This window comes from Piliocolobus tephrosceles, chromosome 10 (assembly GCF_002776525.5).
Source record: "Piliocolobus tephrosceles isolate RC106 chromosome 10, ASM277652v3, whole genome shotgun sequence".
NCBI classification, from domain to species: Eukaryota; Metazoa; Chordata; class Mammalia; order Primates; family Cercopithecidae; genus Piliocolobus; species Piliocolobus tephrosceles.
Window position 1 is genome coordinate 69,535,259 of NC_045443.1, and position 27,838 is coordinate 69,563,096.

The 27,838-nt window shown below is 35.7% G+C and overlaps 1 protein-coding gene across 2 annotated transcripts in view; it reads right to left on the bottom strand.

The window, feature by feature from the left end:
- Window positions 1-3,288: 3,288 nt before the first annotated feature.
- Window positions 3,289-27,838, bottom strand: part of LOC111552361 — an 81,422-nt gene continuing 56,872 nt past the window's right edge. Inside the window, exon 2 of one of the 2 annotated variants that reach the window (XM_023226563.2) lies at window positions 3,289-3,393. The gene's annotated coding sequence lies outside the window, so the exon portion shown is untranslated. Of the gene's footprint in view, window positions 3,394-17,992; window positions 18,109-27,838 lie in introns of those variants that run through there. The other variant, XM_023226562.2, reaches the window with a different exon arrangement.

The window sequence follows — 27,838 nt, forward strand, 5'->3', positions numbered from 1 at the left end:
GAGAGAGAGAGAGAGAGAGAGAGAGAGAGAGAGAGAGAGAGAGAGAGAGAGAGAACAAAGCAGGAACTGCCACACAGTTTTAAATCAAGAGATCTCATGAGAACACACTCACTGTCATGAGAATAGCATGGGGAAAATCCATCCAATAATCTCCCACCGGGTCTCTCCTAACACTGGAAATTACAATTCAACATGAGATTTGGGTGAGGACATAGATACAAACCATAGCAGTGAGTGTGAGGTTGCCTCAGTCACCATCCCTTTCCTTTGACTTGAGTGACTATGTGCTTAGAGTAACAGTTTCCTACATATTATGTCATTTAAAGATCACCATAGGAGGTATGTCAGAGCTTAAAAAAAAAACAGCTTAAATATTCACTGGACACAACATAGGTAGGTCAAGCTGCTCTCAGCTCTAACTTCCTGTGATTTTAAGTGCATTTGGAAATAAAAGGAAAGAGAGACAGGTAGAGTGCCAGTGACTAGGAGAGTTACCAGGTACTACCTGGATAGAGCCTGTTGGGTTGGTGAACCTACCTGGAAACCATTTATGCCAAACTGTGGTAGCATGTTGAAGGGTCAAAGAAAAGACCACATGGAGGATAAGAATGTGATATAGATTGGAGCTAGAATTTGAAAGGTTGTAGATGCCAAGTAATATTTGTGCCCCAATACTCCTACAAATATTAAAGAGCTACTGTGGTGGTTTAAACAGGTGACATGATAAAAAGAGAAAGAAGATAAAGACATAGTAAACTAGTATGCCACTCCAGCAACTGAGATAGGCCTTCAAGAGGCAGGTAATTCAATTAAGTTACTTTGTTCATTATTCATTCAGTGAATTAGGTGCTTGCCATTTAGTTCTTGGATTATGTGAAGATTCTTCTGGTCTCTATACACCAGTGCATTTTGATTAGGAAGCTCACACTATTTTCATGTTTGGATCCTAGTATGAATTTAAATTCTAAAGGGCTAGCTTATTTGAGGCTTCTTTTCCTTTGTGTTACATTTGGTCAATTTTGGTGAAATTAGCTTGAACTCTTTAGAGTCCCTTTAGTGATTATATGCATGTGTACATTTTTTAGTGGGGATGTATGTGTGTCTCTCAACTGAATGTAGGGTACAACTGAGTAGTTTTACGGAGTTCTAAGATATTCCTCAAGTGAATAAAAGAGTGACTAGAGAGTCTTTTTATTTCTTGCATGTTGGTGGCTGGAGATTTATTTCCAATTGACTGTGTTCCTCCAATGGAATAAGAACAGTGTCAGTCGCAATCCATTAAGCCGACATCTCTTGTAATTGAAAGCCAAACAGGTTTGTGTAGTATAGTAAGGATTGTTTGTGGATTTGTGAATGTACTGAGGAGAGGGAAGGTGGTATAGAAAAGATAGTAAGGAAGAAAGTCTGTAAATATAATGTTCAAACCTCAGTTTATTTAAGGAACTTGAAGTCTATCATAAGAGGGCTCCATTTAGTAAGTAATCCAAAAGATGTGTGTTAGAATAAACACCTGTTGCCTGAGAAAACTGTATCTCATCTTGAGTTATGTTTTCTACAAAAATATTATTTTTGATAATGGTTTATATTATTTATTATGAAGTTAGAAAACATGTTTCCTGAGCATAAGTGGCTAGTATTGACTATTGGGAAACAAATAAAAATTACCAAGTTTACTTTTGCGGCTAGATTGGGACATGCAGGAAGTTAAAAGGAGATATAATGAAGAAATAACTTTTAGGGTTCAAGTTTTATTGTTAACACCTAGTAGAACAATGGAGAGGCAGTCTTGCAAATTTGCAGTCTAGATCAAGCTGAAGGTACTGATTAACTTAGCCATTTGTACAGCTTGTCTTGTTTGTAAGGGTCTGACTGTCGAGTAGAGAAAACAAAAAAGTAAACAAGCTTATATAATACAGATGGGGCTAATTGTACAGCATGTTTATAAGTGTGCAAAGGCAGGGCACCTAAACCAATCTCGTTGGTGTGGGGGTCAGGGAAGCATTTGGGAATAGCTGTGAGCTAAATTGAGCCTTAGCAAGAGGTCTGGAGTAGGACAGTGATACAGGAAGACTTCCTAATAGAGGTAGCAGCATGTAAAAATTGCTAGGGGTAAAATTCTGGAGTACTATATGTCATTAACTGTATTAGTTTAGTTAACTTAGTGTTCCTGGAGGTCTCTTTGATCTCTCTAGGAGATCTCTCCTGGAGTGGAACTAGGGAAGAATGGAAAGAGATACAATTGAAGCAGTAAGCAGGGTCAGATCATGGAGTCTTCATAAGCCAGGTTAAGGAATTTCAGTCAGTGAAGGAAAAATAATTAAAGGATAAAAAGAAATTGCCACAGCTGGAACCAATAACAGAGTTGCAAGATCCAAATCCAATCACTTATACTTATTATAGATTTTTTTTTTTTTGGGAAAATTTTAGGGAGGCAGAAAGCTATCAAAAGAATAAAGTAGAAAATTGGAATAAGGAGAGATCAATATTTTTGGCTAAGATTTTGAAGTTCGGTTATTCCCTAATTTAGCCTAATTCTGTTAAGCTTCTAGTCAATTTCATGTACTGCCCCTGCACAAAAGGTGACTTGAGGACTCCTCTAGGCTCCAGAACCTCTGAGAAGAGTCTCCTATGGATCATAATGGGGATCACCTCAAATACTTGTAGGAGTGAAGTAGTTAACCTAATGGAGTGAAGCTTGCTGGGAGGTAATAAAACACGCTGGGAGGGGAGTGAAGTATGCTGGGAAGGGGGCAAAGCATGCTGGGAGGTGAGTGAAGCATGTTGGGAGGGAAACACAGGAGGGAAATGGAGCATGCCGATCCAAGCATGTGCCATTAAAGGAAGCAGCGGTTACTAGGCCAGCTGATAGCTAATAACCCTGCCCTGGTGTTGCCACATCTTCTGCTTTTTCAAATATTGACAACCGACTAAAGTGTCCTCTGGTCTCTGTCTTTGCTTATAACATAGCCACATCCTATCATTTATGTTGTTAGACTCATGAAACTATGGAAGCTACTACCAAAATTTTCATTAAGAAATAATCAACAGTTCATAAAGTTTCCATTTTTAGTAATTCCAAAACTCTGTGTTATTAATTTTGAGTGCAAATATAAAATGCAGAGTAGATGAGATATTTGTACTGGCCTCAACAGTACTGTCTCTTTCAGCAAGCAACCTATATGGGAAGCCAGTTAATCGTGATGATTGCTTGGTGAGATGACTGAAATCAGATTTTGATTTTAATTTGCATCCAACTCCATGGTAGGCCTTGGTCTTAAATATGCATGGGTTCTTCTTGTTTCTTTGCTGCTAGGATTCCCCTTTTGTCTATCAGTGAGATCCCTTGTCCTTTATTTTCCTCTTTCTGGCCAATGGGGAGCCTTGACAGGAGATCTGAGGAAAGAAGGAGAGTAAGGTCATGTATTTATTCATTTAAATGCCTCAGGGAGAATGCACATTATAGAGTTGTTGAGAAGTTTCAATGATATGGATTTAGCATAATCCCTGGTATATTTCACTCTCAAAAATACTTTTCTAAGTTAATTTTTGTTTTTATAGGGGTAAAGTAATTAATATAGCTTAGGAAATCAAACATTATTTTCCTATTTCTACGGTGGGAAGCTGATGTCCCTTTGGGCCTAAGATTGGTTTTAGCTTCACTTCTAGTTCCAGATTTCTGCATTATCCTTTCTGGCTTGCTATCTCCACTCGGAACATTAAAATGAATTTCTTTTTATATAAACCCTCCTGGAATTATTCTAATGTGAATGTGCCATCCACTTCCTGTGGGAATCCTGACCATTCAATACTTGAAACCGTTATCATCTCTAAGTTCCATTTCAGGCAGAGCCATCCTAACATGCAATTCAGAATATACCACTTCCCTTCTAAATAGTCTATGTATGTCCATTAGGTTAGACATTTGTTAATTGTATCATTTAGAATCTTTTGTTCTAATAAAATATTTATCTATATTATTAAATTTCTGAATACTCCATTTGGTTCTTTTTTATGTTTCCCATTCCTTTGTTATAGTGTTCAGATTTTTCCTTTGGGTTTCAGCTATTTAATATTTTTATTATTTGAAACATATTTTATATATTTTTAAATTTTATTTCTGTAATCTCAAGTTTTCATAGTTCCAATCCAACTGTTTTTAAGTTTGCTATCTCTTACACATATTGAACTATTCTTTTATAATGCTTATTTTCAGTTCACCTTTGTGTGTGTATGAGAGAGAGAGAGAGAGAGAAAGAAGAGAGAAACAATGGTCTAGGCCAGGCGCGGTGGCTTACGCTTGTAATCCCAGCACTTTGGGAGGCTGAGGTGGGAGGATCAGGAGGTCAGGAGATTGAGACCATCCTGGCTAGCATGGTGAAACCTGGTCTCTACTAAAAAAAAAAAATACAAAAAATTAGCTGGGTGTGGTGGCAAGCGCCTGTAGTCCCAGCTACTCAGGAGGCTGAGGCAGGAGAATAGCGTGAATCCAGGATGGGGAGCTTGCAGTAAGCCGAGATTGTGCCACTGCACTCCAGGCTGGGTGACAGAGAAAGACTCTGTCTCAAAAAAAAAAACAAAAAAAAAACAAAAAACAAAAACAAAAACAAAAAAGAGAATGGTCTAATTGTGCAGAATGTGGGAGAGTCACTGCAATTCAATCATTTATTTCAGGAGTCCTAGGAATGTCAAAAGCCTGAACCTATTTTATGCTATTTTATATTAATTTATTGGCGCTGAGGTTCTGAACACCACACACCAGCACAGGCCTATTTTTTGGTATGTGATGTTTCTAATAAACTTTCTTAGTTGTTTACTCACTTGGAGCTCAGGAAGAGTTAAAGTCAATTACCATCTGCCTGTACTAGTGAATAAATTTTTTCTATTATACCCCTAAGTGATCATGTAACTCTAAGATCTAGGGTTTATGAGGGTATCTTGGTTGCAAGTCTCCACATACATAGATCAGACACATTCTTTTTTCCTTGTGTGTGTCAAGTCCTAAAATAGTAAGATTAGCTACTCTCCCTTTGACCCATCCTCGCTTTCCCAATTATAGCGTCAGCTTATGTCATTATATGTGTTTTGAGGATTTCCATGTTATTACATGGTAGTTTGGGGGAATCTTGTTTGGCACCTGATTATTTCACTTGATTTTTTTCTGAGTTGAGTAATGCATTTCAAAAATGTTAAATCGTAGCCAGATATCTTAGGATTTCCTGTGGGAGGGTTTCAGGTTATCAAATCTGTTATATTTTTAGCACCCAAAGCAAGAATCATACCCCTAGACCAACGAGCCGTGCTTTTTCTGTTATATTTTTGAACATACACTCTTGAATTGACTCACTAGTCTACTCAGTCTTTCTTTTCTAGCAAAGTAGCCATATAATTCGTAGGTTCAATAGTATATTTCTATTTTCCTCCTCCATGGCTGCTGTAGCATTTGATACTCTCGTCCACATTTTCCTTCATCTATTACCCCATCTCTTTGCTTCCAGGGTATTTTTCACTTCTGACTCACCTTCAGTCTCTCAATTTACCTGAATCTTCTCCTATCCACCCCTCCTTTGCTGTGTTTCCTGTTATTTTTTTCTACATGAATTACCTCTTTTCTCTTACACATTCTCCCTGGGTGATTATATAAAATCATAAATTAAACAATCACTCTTTGTTTGATGCCTCCCTATGTTTTTCCTACTAGTCAAATTCTTTCCTGAGCTCAAAACTCCTGATTTAATTGATTAATTATTTCCAGCTGATGTCCTCAGGCATCTCAAACATGTCCAAATTTAAATTCATTACTTTTCTTGCAATGTCTTCCCCATTTTCTATTTAAATTCTCAGCATCATTGTCAAATTAGACAGGAATAAGATTGGGTCATTAAGGTCAATAACTATCTTTGAGTAAAAGATTTTGACAATACCAAAATGTATGCTTATATATATCAGAAACTATATAATGAGCTTCCTATATACTTTTCTTCCTCACTAGTATTTTCAATGTTTATGTTTATTGGGTTGAGTTGCTTTGTCCTATGGCAGGCCATGAAAAACAGCTGTTCAAAATTTAAAGGCAAAAAGGTCAAGATTAAGTGGATTTACCATCTTTATTTCTTTTCTTTTTTTTTTTTGATAAATGTGCTGTTTTTATTCCCTCTAATCAAGTACAAAGATCTTGTTCAAATTCCCATCTCAATAAGTGTACTCAGCAAATAATTAAACATAGAGTAAACAAAAAACTTCATGAATCTCTTTTAGAAGCAACATTTACATTTTGTTCCCAAAATGATCTGCCCGCCTCAGCCTTCCAAAGTGCTGGGATTACAGGTGTGAGCCACCACACTTGGCTACCATTTGAATTTGCTTAAGGATTGTACTGAATCTTTGGGTAGTGTTTTATTCTACTACAAAGACACATGCACACGTATGTTTATTGCAGCACTATTCACAATAGCAAAGACTTGGAATCAACCCAAATGTCCATCAGTGACAGACTGGATTAAGAAAATGTGGCACATATACACCATGGAATACTATGCAGCCATAAAAAAGGATGAGTTTGTGTCCTTTGTAGGGACATGGATGCAGCTGGAAACCATCATTCTTAGCAAACTATCACAAGAAGAGAAAACCAAACACCGCATGTTCTTACTCATAGGTGGGAACTGAACAATGAGCTCACTTGGACTCGGGAAGGGGAACATCACACAATGGGGCCTATCATGGGGAGGGAGGAGGGGGGAGGGATTGCATTGGGGAGTTATATCTTTATTTCTTTTCACACTTTCTAGGAAGGGTGCTAAATAAACTATGATGGATAATATTTTTACAATGAGGATATAAAATAACATTGTGTGCTGGTAAAATCGCTGTAAATTGATGCAGATAATGGAAAAGATGTTATTGTCTTTTCAAGGAACTTGTTTGATAAATGGTCTGAGCTAATCCCTCCATAGCCTATGTTTCAGCCACTCAGACTGCTTATTCCTCAAACAATCCGTGAACTTCCAACTTCCACTTTGGGTCTTTGTTCATGCTTTTCCATCCTCTTTGGTACATCAAAATTTTACTCACTATTGAAAACTCATGTCAAATGCTGCCATGGCTCTGAAGCTATAATCCTCTGAATTAGAATTAGTACTCTTCCCTTCACCCTTCCCTTCATGTGCCAAAGCACTGTTTTTTTTTCTTTTTCTTTTTTTGAGAAAACGTTTTATTATGCTAAAAAACATATAACATAAACTTATTCTTTTAAAGTTTTTAAGTGTACATTACAATATTGTTAACTATATGTACATCATTGTACAGCAGATCTCTAGAACTGTTTCATTTTGCATGACAAACTTTATACCCACTGAAAAACAACTCTCCATTTCCCTTTTCCCCCAGCCCTTGGCAACCATTATTCTACCTTATTTTTCTATGAATTTGATTACTTTAGATACCCCATGTAAGTAGAAATATGTAATATTTGTCTTTATGTCATTGCCTTATTTCACTTAACATAATATCTTCAAGATTCATTCATGTTGTGGCATATGACAGAATTTTCCTTTTTTAAATAAGGCTAAGTAGTATTCCATTGTATGTCCATACTATATTTTCTTTATCAGTTTATCAATTGATAGACATTGAGGTTGCGTTCACATTCTGAATAATGGTACAATGGACATGGATGTTCAAATATCTCTTTGAGATCCTGTTTTTAATGCTTTTGAATATATACCCAGAAATGGGATTATTGGATTTTATGGTAGTTCCATTTTTAATTTTTCAGAAGACTCCATGCTGTTTTCCGTAGCAGCTGTGCCATTTTATAATCCCACAAATACTTCACAAGGGTTTCAATTTTTCCACATCCTCACCAGCACCTGTGATTTTTCTGTTTTTTGATAGTGGCCATCCTAACAGGTGTGGCATGATACCTCATTATGCCAAAGGACTGATTTTTTTTTTTTTTTTTTGAGATGGAGTCTTGCTGTGTCATACAGGCTGGAGTGCAGTGGTGCTATCTTGGCTCACTGCAACATCCGCCTCCGGGGTTCAAGTGATTCTCCTCCTTCAGTCTCCCAAGTAGCTGGGATTTCTGGGATTACAGCCTCCAAGTAGCTGGCACCCACCACCATTCCCAGCTAATTTTTGTATTTTTAGTAGAGACAGGATTTCACCATGTTGACCAGATTGGTATTGAACTCCTGACCTCAGGCGATCCGCCCGCCTCAGCCTTCCAAAGTGCTAGGATTATAGGTGTGAGCCACCACATCCAGCAGGACTGATTATTATTCAATTCTGTCTTGCATTTGAATTAGTTGTTTACATGTCTATTTCTTCACTAGTCATAGAGTAGAAACTTTACTTGTAGTAACCTCATAGTGCCTAGTACATAGTAGGTGTTCAATGCATATTTATATTTAATTCCTGTTAGCAGGTTATCTATGTCCTGTTGGTTGTACATCTGTCAGCATATATAGAAAGTGCTGATCTTTTCAACACCAGCCATCTACTTCTTTTTTTAATAGAAAAATATGGACTGTGTTTCCATATTATCCCTTTTCCCATGGAATTCTATTTTGTTGGGGTAATTATTCTATTACTGTTCCAAAATGAAAATGTTAAAAAAGAATTATTAATACATAATTATATTGCTTTGTGTGTAACGGCTTTATTTTAACATGAAATGTTACATTCTACAAATCAACATGTAAATACTAATATATAATATGTTTATCTGCATATAATAATATATATAGGAGAAAATATTTTGCATATGATGAATTGAACTGGACACTAATGACAACTCAAAGTAAAGAAACAAACTTGTTGAAAGCAACTGGACCTACATGATTTCTTGACAATGGGATGAAAATAAGACTTCTTACTTTTCTCTTTTAGTGTTGTACTCTAAGGTTCTCAACATTTTCTATTACAGCTTGCTAAAATGAATCAATAAATCTCTACATTTTACTTGCAATGTTATTTTATCTTTCTCTTGGACATCTGCTCATACTTCATCCTTTTGAGAAATTTTAAAAGGCTGCTTCCCCCCTAAGATTGCCTGTTACAGCTGATGACCAGGAAAGATAGTGCAAAATAGAAAATGGGAGGACAGCAGGGCTATTACATATGGTCCAGTCACATTAGCTTACATCAAAAGTGCTTATTCTGTTTTTTATCCCATGTCACCTGATCCTTGGAATCTGACTTTAGGCAGACAAAAAAGCACAAGCTCAGTGGGACAACTAAAAGGTCACAGTTGAATTTTTTAGGACTTGAATCGAACCTTGTCTAGAGTGACAGGGTTGGGTACCATATGTCAATACTAGTGAAAAAAAATGCACAAAAAAGTTGCATAATAAGAGATAGAATTCCCTAACAAAAAGGACAGCAACTTTAATGTATGGCTAGAATTCAATATTTATGCAATGATTACAAAAATAAACCTCAACAAAAAAGGCACCAATAGATTATAAGCTATACTGGTAAAATGTCTGTGTTGCCCTTTATTAGTAGAGTATGTCAGCAGCTGTGCTTGACATGATCAAACAGGATGGTTTATGTTGCATTGCACTTACTCTTCCCTACTGCTTTGTATACAGCAAACTAGGATATCTGCAGGCCTCACCATTCTCTGCAAGCAGTGAAGCCACATTAACATTAATACCTGTATTTTGCTGCTTTGTAGCACTTTTCTGTACAATTGTGGGATATCAATTTTTTCCTTCTTCCATTTTAAATCTCCGCTGTTTATTTAGAGACATCTCTGGGAGGGTTCTCATAACGTCTGAAGAAGAATCCCATTAATCTGCTTTTGTCTCTGATGTCAGCTGCTCATGAGTCACTGTCGGAAGTGTCTCAGCACTGTCGCTGGTGCTGATGCCATGCTGAGCATCTCAGTCCATTCTGTTGCCCCCTCCATAACTGTCCCACATTTTAGCCCTTGGGGTCTACTAGGCCTGTGTAAATCGTAAGTCTCATGGAGTTCCTCTTAAACACAGCCTTTCTAGCTTCTACCTTCAACCTTCAGCTGTTCGCTAATTTCTACCTTCCATATTCCACCCTCTGCCCTTTACACATACACACACGCACACACACACCACACACATTCACACACACACATCCCTCATACCCTTTACACAGTTTAGACACTCAAGAGTCAAATCTCCCCTTTAGCCTAAAACAAGAGTCCTTCCTCATTTCAGCTTAAACAAATGGATTCGGAGGAGGAGGGGCAGGGCACATTTCATGTATTTGCAGTCATTGTTCAGGTTCCACATGAATATCCAACCTAATATTCATGATATAAGAGACAGGGAAAATCAGGGTAAAACAAGTTAGACAGGGAAATGAGAGTATAAAATAGGAAGAGATGAACTCAGTCATTGCAGCCTCTTGGAAAGTAAAAGGAATGGGAGTGGCAAACAGTAGTGCTTAGGAGTACAGATGCTGGGTTTCAAATCTAGCTCTACTACTTATATGATTGGGGCAAGTTACTAAAATCCTCTGCATCCATTTTGTTTCTGAACCTCAAATTGGGAATAATAATAGTATCTATCTTACAGGGTTTTAATGAGGATTAAATTAGTAAATATACGCATAGTACTTATGAAGGGCGATATACCTATTGACTATTATTAACTATTATTGTTTGCCATGAAAAATATCAATGAATCCTAGATTCTGTATCCATGCCTTAATCAGGAGTTGAATTAATTCATGTGTATATGCCCGTCTTGAAGCCACGATCAACATTTCTGAATCCAGAGACAGTTGTGTTCAGCAGGTTGTTAAAACATCCCACTCTTCTTAAGAGTCTGAAACCCCCAACCCTGTTCATCAATGCTATTCTTATGATTTCACTAGGCTCCTGCGCCATGGATAATCCCTGCCTTTCTGCTGCTCTGAGCCTGCTACCCCTGCCTTCTTGACCTTTTCAGATTTCCCTCCTTGTCTATTTCTCATCATAGAGGATCTTCCACATGTCTTCTGCTTAGCTGGACTTGTGGTCTTGGTCTCTCTGAGTCAGTCCTCTCCTGTTGAAGCTGTACCCTGCCATGGCAGGACTGAATATTTGGAGATTATAAACAGATGGATTGTGATGAATATGATCTATTTTGCCCTCGCTCATCTCAGTAACAGGTGGCTGCTCAGCCAGCTGGGGTCTTCTTGAGGACACTCTCCCAGACCTCCCTCTGACCATATGCACTCCCGTCCAGATGGTGACATGGTTCCCCAGAGCCCTGAATCAATGTGACGGGAGATGGCAGGCCTATGCTGATTTTGCCTAGGGTCTAATACAAGCATGCAGTTTTTAAATTTTATTTTCTAACTTGGGAAAAAGGAACAAACCCTATGTGAAAATCATGTTCACAATGTGGTTTCAAATTCTCTCACAGGAGGTCTAAGTTTGTGTGATTAAATTAACATTCATAAATGCCAAGGCAAGGAAACAAATTAATTTAACTGTTGGAAAAGATAGAGATGATTTTGGATCATCTAATATTCTAATGTATTTGATGATTTACTTCACTGATCTGATTTCTCTTTGTAAAGATTCTTGCTACATTAAAATAGGGGTAAACATGCTTATTCTGTTAAGATTCAACTTGGTAAGAGGTGGAGACAAGTTGCTTTCACTTAAGGTTAAAATAACTACTTTACGCTCTATTCTAGAACTAACTTACTTTCAAACAAATTATGGCTTACAAAGACAGTACATATTTGCTTACAGTTTATCTCTGCTTATACAGTGTGTTTTCTGATGCATTTATGCAAGTGTTGATTAAATCCTTCATGCTGTTTGAATGCTTATTATCACTGAATTGTTGGTTAAGAAAATCAGAGAAAAATGTTCCAGGACCAAGACATAGACATGGTTGAAGCCTAAAAAAGAATAAATGGTAAGGACATTATTTAAGAGGTTGAAAATTTATGATAACTGCAAGGGGAACACTTTATGGATTTTTTTCCAGTTAATTTTAAAACCTTAACTATTTAAAATTTCAATATTAATATTTTTAAATATGAGCTTTGTGATATCTAGAACCACAAAGATTGCAAGTTCTATAAAATAGATCTATCTATCTATCTATCTATCTATCTATCTATCTATCTATCTATGTATCTATCTACCTACTTTCTGATAAAGTAGCTTACCCATCTTTTGAGTGTGTGTACCTTTAGTGTATGACATTAAAAATTTTAGTAACATTCTTCTCAGTAACGTGGCTTCTTCTTGACATGACAGTATTCTGATGATGATCTCCATTGTTTCCCTTGTGCATCATCTATGTTCAATGTGTCTGCTATTGTTTATTTCTTGTCCTGCGGATTGAGCTCAGTGAAGAGAAAAGAAAGGTTAAGAAAGGAGAGAAAAATAATAAAGGACAGAAAGATCAGGGTAACAGCAATAATGTTGCCCAAATAATGTTCAATATTTGTGTTAATGGGTAATATTTTTAAAAAGAGAAAATTATGACTCCTACAAATATGAAATGAATATATGTCAAAAATTTTATTTAACTTTTTAATTAATGAGAACCAGTAAGATGTTACAACTGGTTAAAAGGAGAATTTAACTTTCAAAAATTTATATTTTCCTTTGGACAAAGTCTATTTGCATTTGTATGAACAGGAATCATTTGCATAACTTTGAATAAGAAACATTTTTCATTACTATCAGTTTTCTAAATAGTGTGGTCAAAACAACCAAAGGTAGAGATAATCTTAATGGTGAGGGTTGACACCAACTTATTTTCTTTTTCCTTTTTCTTTCAAGTATTTTTAAATCAGTCATAATAACTTTCTGATTCATACACATAATACCTAAATCTCAACATAACATTCATAAGGTAAAAAATTTCAAAAGCAGTGTTGCTTTATTTCAAAACTAATGAAATTTTAGGACCTTATCAGCTGGCTGGCCATGTAATTGATGCCTATCCATTGATTCGACCACCCTCCTAGACCTTTCTCCAGTATTTGTTTCCTCACACTTAAAGGGAACTCAATGAGTCAGGTGAACAATGTGCAAACAGGAACTCTCTGTCTTTTTCCTGCTTCTAGACAAAGCTTTGCTTGCCATTCTAGCTCTTTTGGATGACAGAGGTTCCACGCTAGGAGTGGCAATCAGAGAAAACTAGAGACCACCATTCCCAGCTCTGTTGCAATGGTGCTAAGGTTCTGCCCAAAGGGAAGGCGAGCCATGAGGATGAAGGGCTTCATAGTTCTGGTTGAAGGGACTTACTTTGTATGTAACAGATGGGAAAATATATACTGTGCAAAAAGTAACCATGAAAGAGCTGAAGTGGCTGTGCTAATATTAGATAAAGTAGACTTTAAAACAAAAAAAATTTCTAATGATAAAGAGGAACATTTTATAAAATAGTCAATGTATCAGGAAGATATAATAGTTGTAAACATATATTCATCAAGCTTTCGATAATTTAATCAGTGATCAAAGAACAACTGTACCATTTCTAAAATATTCAGAGGTGTTGATAATACATATTAATTCCAACAATTATTCGTCACTATTTTGGTCCAGGAATTGTGACAGGCCCCGGGGACTCAAAGCTATATAGACTGCTAGTCCTGAAGAATTTAGGAGACATAGGTATTTCAAAAACTTACTAGTTTAATATTCTAATGTGATAAGGGATTTTATAGAGTATTTGGAGAAAGTATTTTAACAAAAAAGACTAATTTAATACAATAATAGAATAAAGCTAATTCACTCTATAGATGAAGTCTTACAAAATGTATTTATAACATTATTTCTTTTGATTATCACAGCTACTTGCTCTTATGCAGCTAAAACACTTGAAATTCAGAAAAGCCAAATCCAAAAAACTGATATGCAAATATGTTTACAATATATCAAAGAAAGAAACCTGTCTACAGAACTGTGTGCATTATGTAATCCCACTAAAATGTATACATGTGTACATATACATATATATACACAAAAATTAGAATATATATACAGAAAATAGGGTTTGGAAGTATAAACCAGCATGCTAGAAGTAGTTGTTTTGGGATGAATAGAATTATGGTTGTATTTTGTTTTATTATATTTTCATATGCATATTTTCTGATTTTTCTTTAATGAACGTGTATGTATTCATTGGCTTAGACTTAATGTATTGGCTTAGACATGTTAAATTGACATAACAATAAAATTGAATCCCAATGTAAAAAGATAAAACTATAACACTCTTAGAAAACTTAGGAGTTAGACTTTATGATTGACTTTTTAGATACAATACCAAAGGTACAAGCAACCAAAGGAAAAAAAGATAAATTGAACTTCATTCAAAGTAAAACATTGTGGTATGAATAATAACATCAGGAAGTTAAAAGAATCCACACAATGAAAGAAAATGTTATCAAACCATATATCTGATAAGGAACTTGTATCCCGATTACATAAATATCACTTACAATCCAATGACAATATAACAAATAACCCATTAAAATGGATAAAGTGTTAGGCATTTCTCCCAAGAAGCTATACAAATGATTAATAAGCATCATCAGTTATTAAGGAAATGCAAATTAAACTACAATGAGATACCCCTTAAAATCCACAAGGATGGTTATAATGTAAAAGACTGACAATAACAAGTGATGGCGAAAGTATGGAAAAATTGATATTCTTATAAATTGCTAGTGAATGTATGATGGCACAACCACTTTGAAAAATGGTTTGGCAGTTCCTTAAAATGCTAAACATAGAGTTATCATAGAATCCAGCAGTCACACTCCTTGGCACATACCTGAAAAATGAAAACACATATCCACACAAGAACTTGTACATGAATGCTCATAGCAGTGTTATTCATAATAGTCAAAAAGTAGAAACAATTCAAATGTCTATTACCTGACGAGTGGATAAATAACATATAGTACATCCATACAGTGGGATATTATTGGCAATAGGAGGAATGAAATACTGATACATGCTATAATATAGATAAACCTTTTCCACATTAAATTAAATGAGGGAATATAGTCACAAAAGATTACATGTTACGTATATATATATATGATTCCATTTCTATGAAATGTCCAGAATAGACAAATCTATAAAGATAGCAAGCAGACTAGTGGTTACCTTGAGATGAGGGTGGGGGAGTGTATTGAGAGGGATTGTTAATGGGTATTGGTTTACTTTTAGCGGGACACAAAGATGTTCAAAAGTAGGTTGTGGTGATTGTTGCACAATCCTGCGAATATACTAAAAACATTGAAGTGTACACATTAAATGGGTAAATTATACTGCATATGAATTACATGACAATAAAGCTGTTAAAAGTATCATCTTTTGAGTGCATCACAGTAAGCAAAGGCACTTTTCTAGATATTTCTCTTAAATGCTGCAATAAAGTTTGTTGCTATTTCTTAATAATAGATATTATTTTCAAACAAATTTTAGAGAGGGAACCGAGCTTCAGAGAGAGACAGTGACTTGCCCAAGGTGAAATTAACAGAGCTAGAACAGGGATATTAAATCTTTTTAATTGAAATCTCCTGCTGTTTCCACTGTACCATGCCATTGGTTATATTATACCCGCAAAGATCAAATTCCAACATTTTCCATATACTTATCTAACTTATGTACCTGGATTTGTACTGGGATTTTGTAAAATTCAAAAGCAAATTACTTGCATTATTTGCATGCCATAACATAAAACAAAATTTATTTAAACTTCTGTGAGCCAATTAAAAGGATTACATATGAGTTGAATAATTTTATTATGGTACAACCCATATCACATGGATCATCTAATTGGGAACTGAGGGGGAAAATGAGCTTTAAGTAACTAATACTTTAGATCTCCTTAACTTCCATATGCATGTTTAGTATGCTAAAATTCCAACTTAAAAGTAAAATACAAACTGCAAAGTTAATGAAAACAATAACAACCCTTTTAATCTTTAGTCAGTGATACATAATTAGATATTTATATTTTTAGGAAAGTTAAAATTTTGTACATTTTACTCAATGAAGATCAAGAATAAATAGCTGGATAATTTTATTATAGTTTGTGGGAGCGTGCCTTAGAAATGGTAAAGGGTTAATATACTTACTAATCTGGCTAACAGTTTTTAGAGAGGGCATGAAGGTCTCCCAGATTCTGCTGCAGTTCTCTTTCCAGAGCACTGCATTTTGAATACTGAAACACAGCACTTCGTAGAATGTAAAATAAAACCATTAGTTCTCTTTGACCCTATTCCAGGATAATTTGACTAGAAATTAATAACTGTCAACTGGAGATATTTTGCTGGCACTAAGGCAAAATGATGCGTAATTCCTCCTTCAGGTTACTCAGATTGCACACCACATTTACATTTGAAAATTAAGTTACTGGCTGGAGTGAGGAAAAGGATTTTAATCTGCAAAACAATTATTGCTTTTTTCTGAGGTCATGAATTTGGTTTTCTAGATATTTTGAAGTGCTGGCTCACTCAATTGCTGAGTAACAAGTCTAATGATAAGGTTTCAATGACTTTGTAATAAAGTATTCAGTGTTTTACATTTGCGTGGATCTCTACAAGATATTTGAAACAAAATTATCCCATGACAACAATATAAAACAAAACAAACAAACAGTATCAATGACACATAATGTTTACCTAGTGCTGAATACATGGATATGTTTTTGAAGAAAAAATAGACTGTATAAGACAAAACTTAAATTGTGATTAAAATCTGTATTTACTTATATTTTTTCTCCTTTAAGATCATTTCTCTTCATCGTACTCCTGGCCAAGGACACAAAATAATTTTTCTATATATATATTCTCCTGTGCTACAGCAGCAATAGTCCTGAATCTCTGAAAGCTTTGTAGACATCATTAGAACGAAAGAACTGTGTCTTTTTCACCTTTTAATTCTACGCAAACCATCATTTATTGAGTGCCTTCTTTGTGTTAGGTGTTCCCCATACATGACCTACTTGCCAGTGATGGGAAGCACATGGGTTAGAGCCAGCTCAGGTTCCTAATTCATTATATACTTTTCTACCACTTCGTTCAATAACTGTTTGCTCATCTTCAACTGCCCTTACCAAATCGTCATGGTAATAGTGTAGTTTGAGATCCCACAGCTTTGTTTTCAGGGCTTATGATGATTTAGATAAATTTGGGCTCATGAGGCAGCTTTGTTTGGTGTCTTCAGCAAGAGTTTAAAAGGACAGATGGAAATGTGCCCATGGCATATCAATGCCTTGGAATTCACTGCATGGCAGCAGTGACACCTGAATTCCCGGGATACGGGTGGTTGGCGCTCAGAAATGGTTGGAGACTCACAATTTGGAAACTAAGCAGCTACCTTTGAATATGGAAGAGGATTGTGGTTATGTTAATATTTCACTTCTGAATATGTGCTTTCGCCAAAAGGAAAAATTTGAATGGGCTATAGATTTAGTTGGAAAAAGTTGAGGTATTGTAACAAGACAAAGCTGGGTTTATATGTCATCTCTTCTATCCTACTAAATGACATTAGGCAATTTAGTTAACGTGAGTCTTTTTCTTCATTTGTAAGATGTAGATAGGAAAATTTATCACTCTAGTTTGTCATAGTGATTAAATTAGACTATACAAAGACTTAGATAGAAGGCATTTGAGTATTAGTGAGCTTTATACTTTCCAGAAATCTAGTGACTAAGGATAACCAAGAAAAGACTGGGTAGATTTTGTGTTCAATTCTATGAAACTTTTAGGGTAGCAGCCTGGAATTCATGTGTAGTAACTAAAGCATGCCAACTCTGTAGTATTTTATGATTTACTGAGCATTGTCAACCCATTATTTCACTTTATTCTTATGAAATCCTTTTGGTAGATGTAGGACCAGCATTTTACATGTATACTATTTAAACTCCATTTAATATAGATGAGGGGACTGATGTTTACAGAAGTCTCATGACTTAGCCAAAGTCACAGAATTGTTAGGAGAAGCCAAGATAAAAGTCAGGTCTCCTGTCTTCAACAGTGCCTTCATTAGGGGCCTCTTCTGAGAGGAGGGAATATGGTGGTCTTGCAAGGTTCATGACATTCAGATCAATTGAACCTACAATTTCTACTTCATTTATTCTCCTGTAAGATATGTGCCTGAAAGAGAAAAAAAATGCCTTTTAAGGGAAAACACAGAAACATTCTAGTAATATTTTTGTACCTTGACAATTTATGCTGATTGATTTGTTGTGTCACCAAACAAGTATCATTTCTATATTTTCAATTACCATTTACATTTTCCTCTAAGATTTTATACTAGTCTAGTCATCTAATGAATTAAATTTGCATTCATTTCACTTCAGAAAGGTTGAGAGAATTTCTTATTATGAATAATTTAATGGGAAAAATTTACATAAATTGAATTCTTCAAATTTCGTTTTAATGGTATTGGCCATGAAAAGTAAACAGCAACCTAACTTCATGGGTATTTTTGCATTTTGTGTCTGAACGGATTTTAAGGTAATGCTAGTTTTTTTTTTTTTTTTTTTTTTTTTTTTTTTTAAGTAAGATTGTGTTCAAGAAATGTTCATATGAGCAATTATAGTTTTCTGATTTTACTATATACTCCATAAATGATTTCTTTTTGAATTTCAGTGTACATTGGTGTCCTAAGAAAACAAAATAGGAAGTGAATAATGTTTACTGACAAGAAATCTTAAAAAAAGAAGAGCAGAAATGAAGGTATAGGGAACAGGTTCATATACACAGTATCTTTACTCTTTCCTGCCCAGCAAATCAGGCCTAGTAATGAACTTTGATTGTTCCTTTCAATTTCAGCTAGTAGTTGTAATGAATCAAGTTACTCCATAACCTCATTAATACTAAATACCTCATTTTCTAGCCTTTGGTTTCCTAAATAACTATCCATCCACATCTTGGTTAAGGACTTTTCCTAGTGCCTTTAGTAATTAATGGATGGTAGCATTATTCAACAGCTTCTTAAAAAGCCAAAGATCATTTACTATATTTAGAAAAATTCAATGGATGTCTGACAGCACGTGAGAGTTCCTTGCATCTGTCAATCTCTTATTTGGTCATCAACGTGCAGTCTGTCAGTTAGATGATCTCTGTAGGTAGAAGTAAGCCTTGTTAATCTCTATAAAACCCAGAAATCGCTGCTCCATCATTTCAACTTAATGACTGATTTTTATGCTGGAAGAACAGTGCATATACATTTAAAGTAGCAAGATCTCTGCAGATTCAACAGAATGCTAAGTGAAACAGAGATGCTTTCATTGCACAATATAATGAATCAGAAACATGAGAAACATAAAAATTTTAAAAACATAAGCTTAAATGTCAGATTGCAGAACAACAACAGCCCAAGTTTTTTTACTATGTTTGATGGGAAAATGTTAGAACAAAATATTGCACTTATTTTACAGAGACCTGGAGTCACATATACTCATCTATTTCTGCATATTAAGACAAACTTTAAGATTAGTATTAATTTTATATTTTTGTCTATAACAAAAATGTATACATGATTATGATTGATGATGTAGGTCACTTCATGATCTAGCAATGGCAAGTAGTCTGCATCAATAGGCTTGAATTTTACTTTCATTCACGGTCATTCATTTATTGGAACAGACGTGTAATAAAACATTACACGTCTGTTCAAATAAAGATACTAATGTGAGTTATAGATAATATAGGCACAGAAAAAATATGAAGTTACTTTCCATATGATCACAATTTTGTATCAGTGAGATTTTAAAAGGAAAATAATAGAAAATTTTATCATTGTGGCTTCTGGATCAGGTATAAATTTCGTCAAACAAGTTTGATTAAAAATGTAGCTTATGGCTATGTATGATTACCAGCTCTCAGCTAAAGGAAATGCAAAGTTGAGAGAATTGCCCCTTTGATATTCTTCTTCTGACATAAAATACCAAATACAATGGCCTTTCTCAGACTATATATTCCTACAATTTCTTACATTTTCATGATGCTATTTCTTTTCTCACCCTTCAATTTGAATAACCCCATGTATTAGTTTCTTAAGGTTGCTGTAATAAATTAGTACTAACTTGGTGGTTCAAGACAACAAAAATATGTTCTCTAAGAATTTTAGAGCCTAGAAGTTTGAAATCAAAGTATCAGCGGGGTTGGTTTCTTCTGGAGGCTCTAAGAGGGGATACATCCCAGCCCTTTCTCCTAGCTTCTGGTGGCTTTGGGCAATCCTTGATGTTCCTTGGTTTATACTGCATACACATAACTCTAATTCAGTCTCTACCTTCACATGGCCTTCCCATCTGTGACGCAGTGACTCAATTCTCCCTCTCCCTTCTTCTTATAACAATACTTATTATTGGATTTAGGGTCCACCCTAAATCTGGATGACCTTATCTTGTAATTCTTAACCTAATTACCTTTACTAAGGTGTTTTTTCCAAATAAGATACTGAGGGCTAGGACTTGGACATATCTTTTGGGGAGCCATTATTCAACTTATTTTACCCCCTTATCCCCTAGTTTCACAAATTGGTCAAGTCCAATCTAAATTTTGCCAGATAGCAAAGAAATAAAAGAATCAATGACAATAAAATTTTCACAAAGTCAAATAAATTAAATGCAGAGAATGGTTCTTTATTCTTAGGTTAGTCCTCCCTGGTTTCTTCTTATTAAAATGTGATAGTAATAGTAGATGGCAATTATTTTAAAACATTTTGTGTATTTTTTTTTTCCTTGGCACATTTTGGAAAAGACTGTACTAATGCAATGAAACTCCTAAACTCATTTATCTATCAATTTATTAGGACTCTTATTTGCCAGTGGCCAAAACTCTGTTTCTGAGAATATAGCTGCTTGAAGTTTTGGACTCATTCATCTGACACACATTCTTAAGAGCTTATTTTGTGCCCATCACTGTCTTGCTATAAATAAGACTAAGAATGTTTTTGTTCTCATGAAGCCCAAATTGTAGTAGTAATCCACATTTTTTCAGCTTGATCACCAAGAGGTAAGAAATCTCGACAGCTACAGTGAGAGTCATTTTCAGGGAAGAATTCCAATTGGCTCAGCCTGAACTATGTGCTTTCCCACCCTTGAAGCAATCACTTTCCCATCTTGGTTCACCTGCTCAGCCCTGGGGGTCCACGTGATAGGCCTATTGCTAAAAGGAGGTGAGAGAAACTGCATAGACAAAAACAGAAGATGTTGATGACCATTGCTAAAGGTCATCACAAAAGTGTGTTTTTGTGCACTGTAAGGGCGTAGCATTCAGTTTTGGATTTTCCCTGTTAGTCCATGGTCCTTTTGTCCATCTTGGTATTTATTTCATTCATGTGTTCACTGGAGGTCTGCTGAGATATTGTACCTGATTTTGGGAATGTAAATATAAGTAGAACACAGGTACTTCCCCCAAATAACTCACAATTTGTAGGCAAGAACAATTGTAAACATTCAATTAAAACATAGCATGGTAACTACTCTCATTGGGATCTGGAAAAAGCACTGTTTGCAGAAAGAAATAACTAACCAAGTCTGGAATGTGTTAAGATTGACAAATTAAAGGACAAGCATGGAGTGAGCCTTACAGGCATAAATAAAAAATGGGATGTGAAAAGGCACAGGCTTTGGAAGGGGTACTGCATACTTTCAGATCAGTTTAGGGTAGTTAGATCAGTTTAGGATGTGTAGTGGGGACAGTATGAAATGGGGCCAGAGGTTACAGAGTGAAAGCTTTGTATGACTTGGATTTCATCTTTTAACAAGCCTCTTAAATGTCTTTGTGGTGAGTGGATTCTCTTTTCTTCAGTCCTGAAAGTTGTTATCCAATTATTCTTCTTAACGCTTGTTTTGGTCATGTTATCTTTTTGTTGAAAAATTGACATAGCCTGCTATGACCTAAAACATATAGTCTAGGCTTGCAACTCTTGTTTTAGAGATAATACAAGTGAAGCTCTTGAGACAATGCCTGGCAGCCACATGGCCAGTTCTCATTTCATGTAAATTACTCATGTTATTTGTGTTGTTAACCTGGCATTCCTGCATTCTCTAGGTTATTTTTTCAATTTCTTCTATCATCACTTTCAAATCTGTCCAAAACCTAAGGAACTCATTGTTTTCCCTACTGTGTCTTGTTTCTTTCCAGCTTTGTTGCTGTAGTATCTTCATAGGTTGGAATCTTACCCATACTTCAAACTCTCACTTGAAGGCTACTCCCATTCCCCTTAGTCAGAAGTTATTTCTTCTTTCTTCTTATATAATTTTGCTTGAGCTTCTTTGAAGACATTTAACATGGAGTTTTATACTGTAGTTATTTATGGATATGACATCCTACCTAATTTTTTACATCAACTTGACTCTAAATTTTTGTTGTCGTTGACTGACTTTTCTTCCACCAAGGACTGCTACTGGATATTTTTGATGTGAGTTTTTTTGTTGCCTTTCCTTATTATGAAAGTTGGTATGGTGTGGTTGTTTCTAAGAGAGTTTTAAATAAATATAACAACTTTCATTTTTTAAATGTATAAAAATCATTAACTTTTCTCTGAAACCTTTAGCCAATGAAACAAGGCAAGATAATGAAATGAGGTATAAATATTAGAAAGGAGGCAGCAATATTATAATTATTTGCAGAAGACATAATCATCTACTTGGAAATGAAATATATTCAGTTTATTTGAGAGAATGCTTTCGCAATATGCCTATTAGAAAATATGTATGTATGTGTATTTGGGGAAAAATGATACAATCTAATAGCACTTGCGACAGAAGTAGAAAATGTTTAAGAATAAATTTATGAAGAAATCCTTAGAAGCATGGAAAGAATAAAACTCAAGAATTACTGAATATCATGAAAGAAATTCTTTGAAAGAAGTATATGAAGAAATATATTTGAAGAAATATATCAAGTTCTGTGAGACATCTTACTGTTGTAAAACAAGCTAATCAGTAATCTTTTTTGTTTATTTATCTTCAGACCTTGTAAATTGTTCTAAAATTCATCCAGCAGACTAGAGATAACACTATTGAAATGGCAATTCAGGATGAGAAGAGTCCTACTCATTATTAAAATGTAGTATATAGCTGTAATTAAAATAGTGTAGAAAAGGTACAGAACTAGAGAGACAGATCAGTAGTTTAAAGGAAAAAGTCCAGAAATAGACACAAGAATATGAACATATTTGACCTAGTAAGTGTGGCTTCTAAAAAGAACAAATAGAAGGTGGAATATTTCATATATGACATTGGATAACTGACAATATTTGGGAGAAAAAAAACAAAGTTAGGTCACCAGAATACCATACATTCAGCTATCTACTCATAGTGGCTTAAAACAAGACCCTGTTTTTATTATCTGTCTCAGATTCTGTGGGTCAGGAATTTGAGAAAGACCCATATGATTGGGTCTGGCTCATGTTTTCTCATGCAGTTGCAGTGAAATGATGGTTTGGAGCAGCTGGGTTCTGGACCAGCATCTCTCTGTGTAGTGTCGGGGCCTCTTCATGTGGTTTCTTCTCATGGGCGACTTTGGGCTTCCTCACAATGTGGAAGTTTCAGGGACTCCAATTTCTTACATTGTGGTTGAAGGCTTCAGGAACAAGTATTTCAGTAAGGAAGACAGAAACTAAATTGTATTTTGTTACTGAGCTATGGAAGTCTCATAGCATCATTTCTGCCACATTCTCTTGGTTAACACTGAAAAAGAAGTCTGTCCAGATTCAGGGGTAGAGGACATAGATCTGCTTTTCTGATGGAAGGGTTGTCAATATCATGGTGAGAAGAGTGTGTGGAATGAGAGAGATTGTTCCGGGTAAGAAGAGCATGTGGAATGAGAGAGATTATTCCAGCCATCTTTGCAAAATACAGCCTGCCACACTAAGTCACAGGTTGCTGACTGGGACCTCTTGGATAAATCTGAGGGAAAGTCTCCTCATCTCTCTATAATGATAACTGGCATCATAGATCAATGATTTTCAAATGTTAGCATGTGTCAGAATCACCTGGAGGGCTTCTTAAAACAGAGATTTCTGGATCTTTGGCTGGGTTTCAGATTTGTTATGTCTGGGGATAAGAGGATGAGAATTTGCATTTCTAGTAAGTTCCAAGGTGATATTGATACTACTGGTCTGAGGAACATATTTTGAGAACCTCCATTCTACATTATAGCACTTGTTTCTTTTTACTTACTACTATCCTTCATGTGGATGTCACGGGCTGAGTAAGCAATCCTTTTCCATGTGTTAAATCCCTTTCAGGATTGTTCCAGACCCCTATCTGCATTCATAGCGGTCCTAGGGAGATCTGTGGGCTAAGGAGAATAGGAGAAATTTCCAGGCTTTGTGAATTTCAGCCAGCCTGCACCTCTATCATTTGAAGTGCAAAGGTTACTTGAGTTTTTGTTGGAAAGGAATACTACAGAAGATAATTTGTTGCCATCTGACCCCTTAAAAAACTTCTGCCTCAGGTGCCAAAGATGAAGCACCTCCTTTTATTAATATCTTTCACCAAAGGGCTGCTGATAACCTAAGACGAGTTCTATTCACGTAGCACTGTGGTGCTGGGCCCTATATGACAAGTGATGCTGTACTGCCCAAAACTTCTCACCAAGTCAGCATAGTGAACTGAGAAAGAAATTACAAGAGGCAATCTGGGATCCCATCAAATTTAAATATTCTTATAGTCTCCTTTTATGGCTTTAAAAAATTTCAGGTGTAATTAATCCATGTGGGAAGACCCGAGTTTAGCTGTAAAATCAGAAAATGAAGGCAGACTGTACAATATAGTCTCCTGGGATCTGAAATTGGTGATGATATTGTGGAAGCTTGGCATCCAGAGGACATCTGGAGATTTATTTTTCCTGGTTTTACAACCCAAGGTTAACAGCTCTGAACTTTGTAGAAATCCTGATACTCTCACTGGTAAAGCTTATTCACAGTTGACTTAAAAGCTCAAACCAAATAAAGCAGGCAGGGAAGAGCATCTTTTACCATAATTGTTCAAGGACAACTTTGAATATTGGGCTCTGATTCTGTCCATATTCATGTAAGATCATAGTTCTGTCTCAGTGCATATAGAATCTTCCTTATTCAATTTTTTAAAAAAGATAAATATTTTCTAACCCCAAGTCACAGACCGTTAATGTAATAGAAATTTATCTACCTATCTTAATCAGCATATTTAGTAATATGAACTCAGTGATACATAGATTTAAAAGATCTTAATTTTCTCCAATAATTGATTTCAAACATATTTACTTGACTTGCCCGTTTTCATCCATTATGTAGAGTTTGGATAGATCTCATTGATTTTCAGTCCCTTTCAGGTGTACAAAGTTCACTTTAAGGATTCTATCTCGCATCCAGCTCAAAGCACTGCATAGCCTCTAATTCACCCTTGGCCAGGTAGAGATTCTTGCTAAGAAAGGGAATAGAACCTATCATTTTTCTTCCTCCCTTTTTTTTTTTTTTTTTTTTTTTTTGGTGCTACTCTATCCCTTGGGGTATTGAGGCAAGGCATAAAGGATGGGTGAGGGAGAAATATCTCCTGTTTAAGTCACTCTATTGCAGTCTTCCCTTTATAGTTGATGGCTTCTGTATAGGGGGCACCCAACCCTGGCTCCAGGGCAGAGTCACTACTGAATCATCCCTGACATGGGAGATGTGCTCCTGCAAGACTTCTTCCAAGTCCCATCAGTCTTGGATCCCAGTGGCACACCCAAGCCTTGCACTGCTGGGGCTTCCCTCTTTGTCAGGCAGCCTCTTTGGTTATTTTCTATGGTGTTCCCTCTCAATGAAACTCAGTGAGACTTAAATTCTTGCCACTTCAAATGAAAAGAGTGCTGGCCAGCCCACTGATCGTTCTTTTCTCTCTCACTATTTCATTCTAACTTCTCTCCCACTGTTTACCTACATACACAATATGGATCAACTAATATGCTACATAAGGGTATATCCAATCAGGAAGTGAGAGGTGAGTCTATTTTCCTTGCAAACATTCTTCATCTCTACAAGTGACCTTCAACTCTGTCATACCCAGTGCCCTCTTTTAAAAACAAATACTTTGTATTGTTTCTTTTTTTAAATCATGAAATGAAATTCAGAGATAATGAAATTTTATAAAACAGCATATTTAATTTTTAAAGGAACATAAATTTGAAAGAACAATACAATGCTCTAACTATAAAATAAAGGAGAAGGAAAAGAATGAAGTTTATAATGAAATAATATGCAATGCATATTAATATGTAAGTGCTCTGACATGATTATACTAGAAAACATAATGAAATAGTCACATTCTTGCTACTAGTTATGATGAATATTTGGATTTAAGATTTTTAAAAACCCAGAAGCCATTCTCTATATAGGAAGAAAATTTAAAGGGCAGAAGAATGGGTGGGCCCTACTTAAAACTAGTGGAATGATAAGTAATAATAGCCTGACTTACATGTAAATGATAACAGAAAAATAAAAAAAACCTTAACAAGATAGGGATAACATGCCATCACAAATTACAAACTGTCAAAATGGAAGATTTTTAGAGTTAGCAAATGAGCTAGTATTATTTGTAAGTATAGTATGAAAATAGTTTATATCTTATGGCATAGGTTGGTCAGTGAAGAAATAACAGAGAAAACATATTTCTCATTCTGGAGTGCTACCACACGTCAGGACGTGTATTCAGTACCTGCATGTCTCGCAGAACATACTGGAATTATGAAGGTGTGAAACAAATCTTCCCTGAGTGGGACTCTCTTGTGCATCACAGGACATCTGGAACTTCTGGTTCCTTCCTACAGAATGCCTATAATGTCCAACAAACATGGTGAGAACAACAACAGCAATAATAAAAACCTCTCAAAATTTCCAAAATATTATCTAAGGGATGGTTTCTTTCTTGTGGGAAACAAAACATCTTGATTTTTTCTTTCCTGAATGAAGCCAGATCATCTCATTGGTGCATTGAATGCTGCTTTCACTGAATTAAATGTTAGCATGATGTCACTGATTTACCCTAAAATTTAACATTGTATTTTCCACAAATTTAATATTGAAGGTACTATTCATATCTCATGAGTTCTTTCTATGCAGACTAATGGGGCACATTTATTTCTGACCCAGTATTGGGATACTTCAGCTTCTCCTGAGTCCTACTCACTTTCAGTCATGTATCTAATCATGTTTCCTTCTGTGTGGGGCAAATGAAAGCCTAGAGTCACATTTCTGGCCTGTGTCCAGGAAGTTGATGAGATGGCACAGAATACCTTATATGTACAAATGTCATACTTGATTTATGTCTTATTTTGTATCCTCTTTTCTCTTGTGCTTTTATCACTTCATGTACAGACACAAAACATTAAAAATTTTACCTGTTTTTTTTTTTTTTTTTTTGCCCCCCGAGATGGAGTCTTGCCCAGTCACCTAGGCTGGAGTGCAGTGGTGCGATCTCAGCTCACTGCAACCTCCGCCTCCCAGATTCAAGCAATTCTCCTGCCTCAGCCTCCTGATCAGCTGGGATTACAGGCTCCTGCCATCACAGCCGCCTAATTTTTGTATTTTTAGTAGAGATGAGGTTTCACCACGTTGGCAAGGCTGGTCTCAAACTCCTGACCTCATGATCCACCCACCTTGGCCTCCCAAAGTGCTGGAATTACAGGCATGAGCCACTGCATCCGGCCATCTGTTTGTAAAATAATTATTTTTTCTTCTGTTGGGACAAACGAACTCAATACTTCCAGTTTTAAGATTACAAATGGAACACATGGTATAATCTCCTTCTCCTTGCATCAAAACCCTAGAATAAATTATGTATATGTGTCCTATCTGTCTGTCTATCTATCTATCTATCTATCTATCTATCTATCTATCTATCTATCT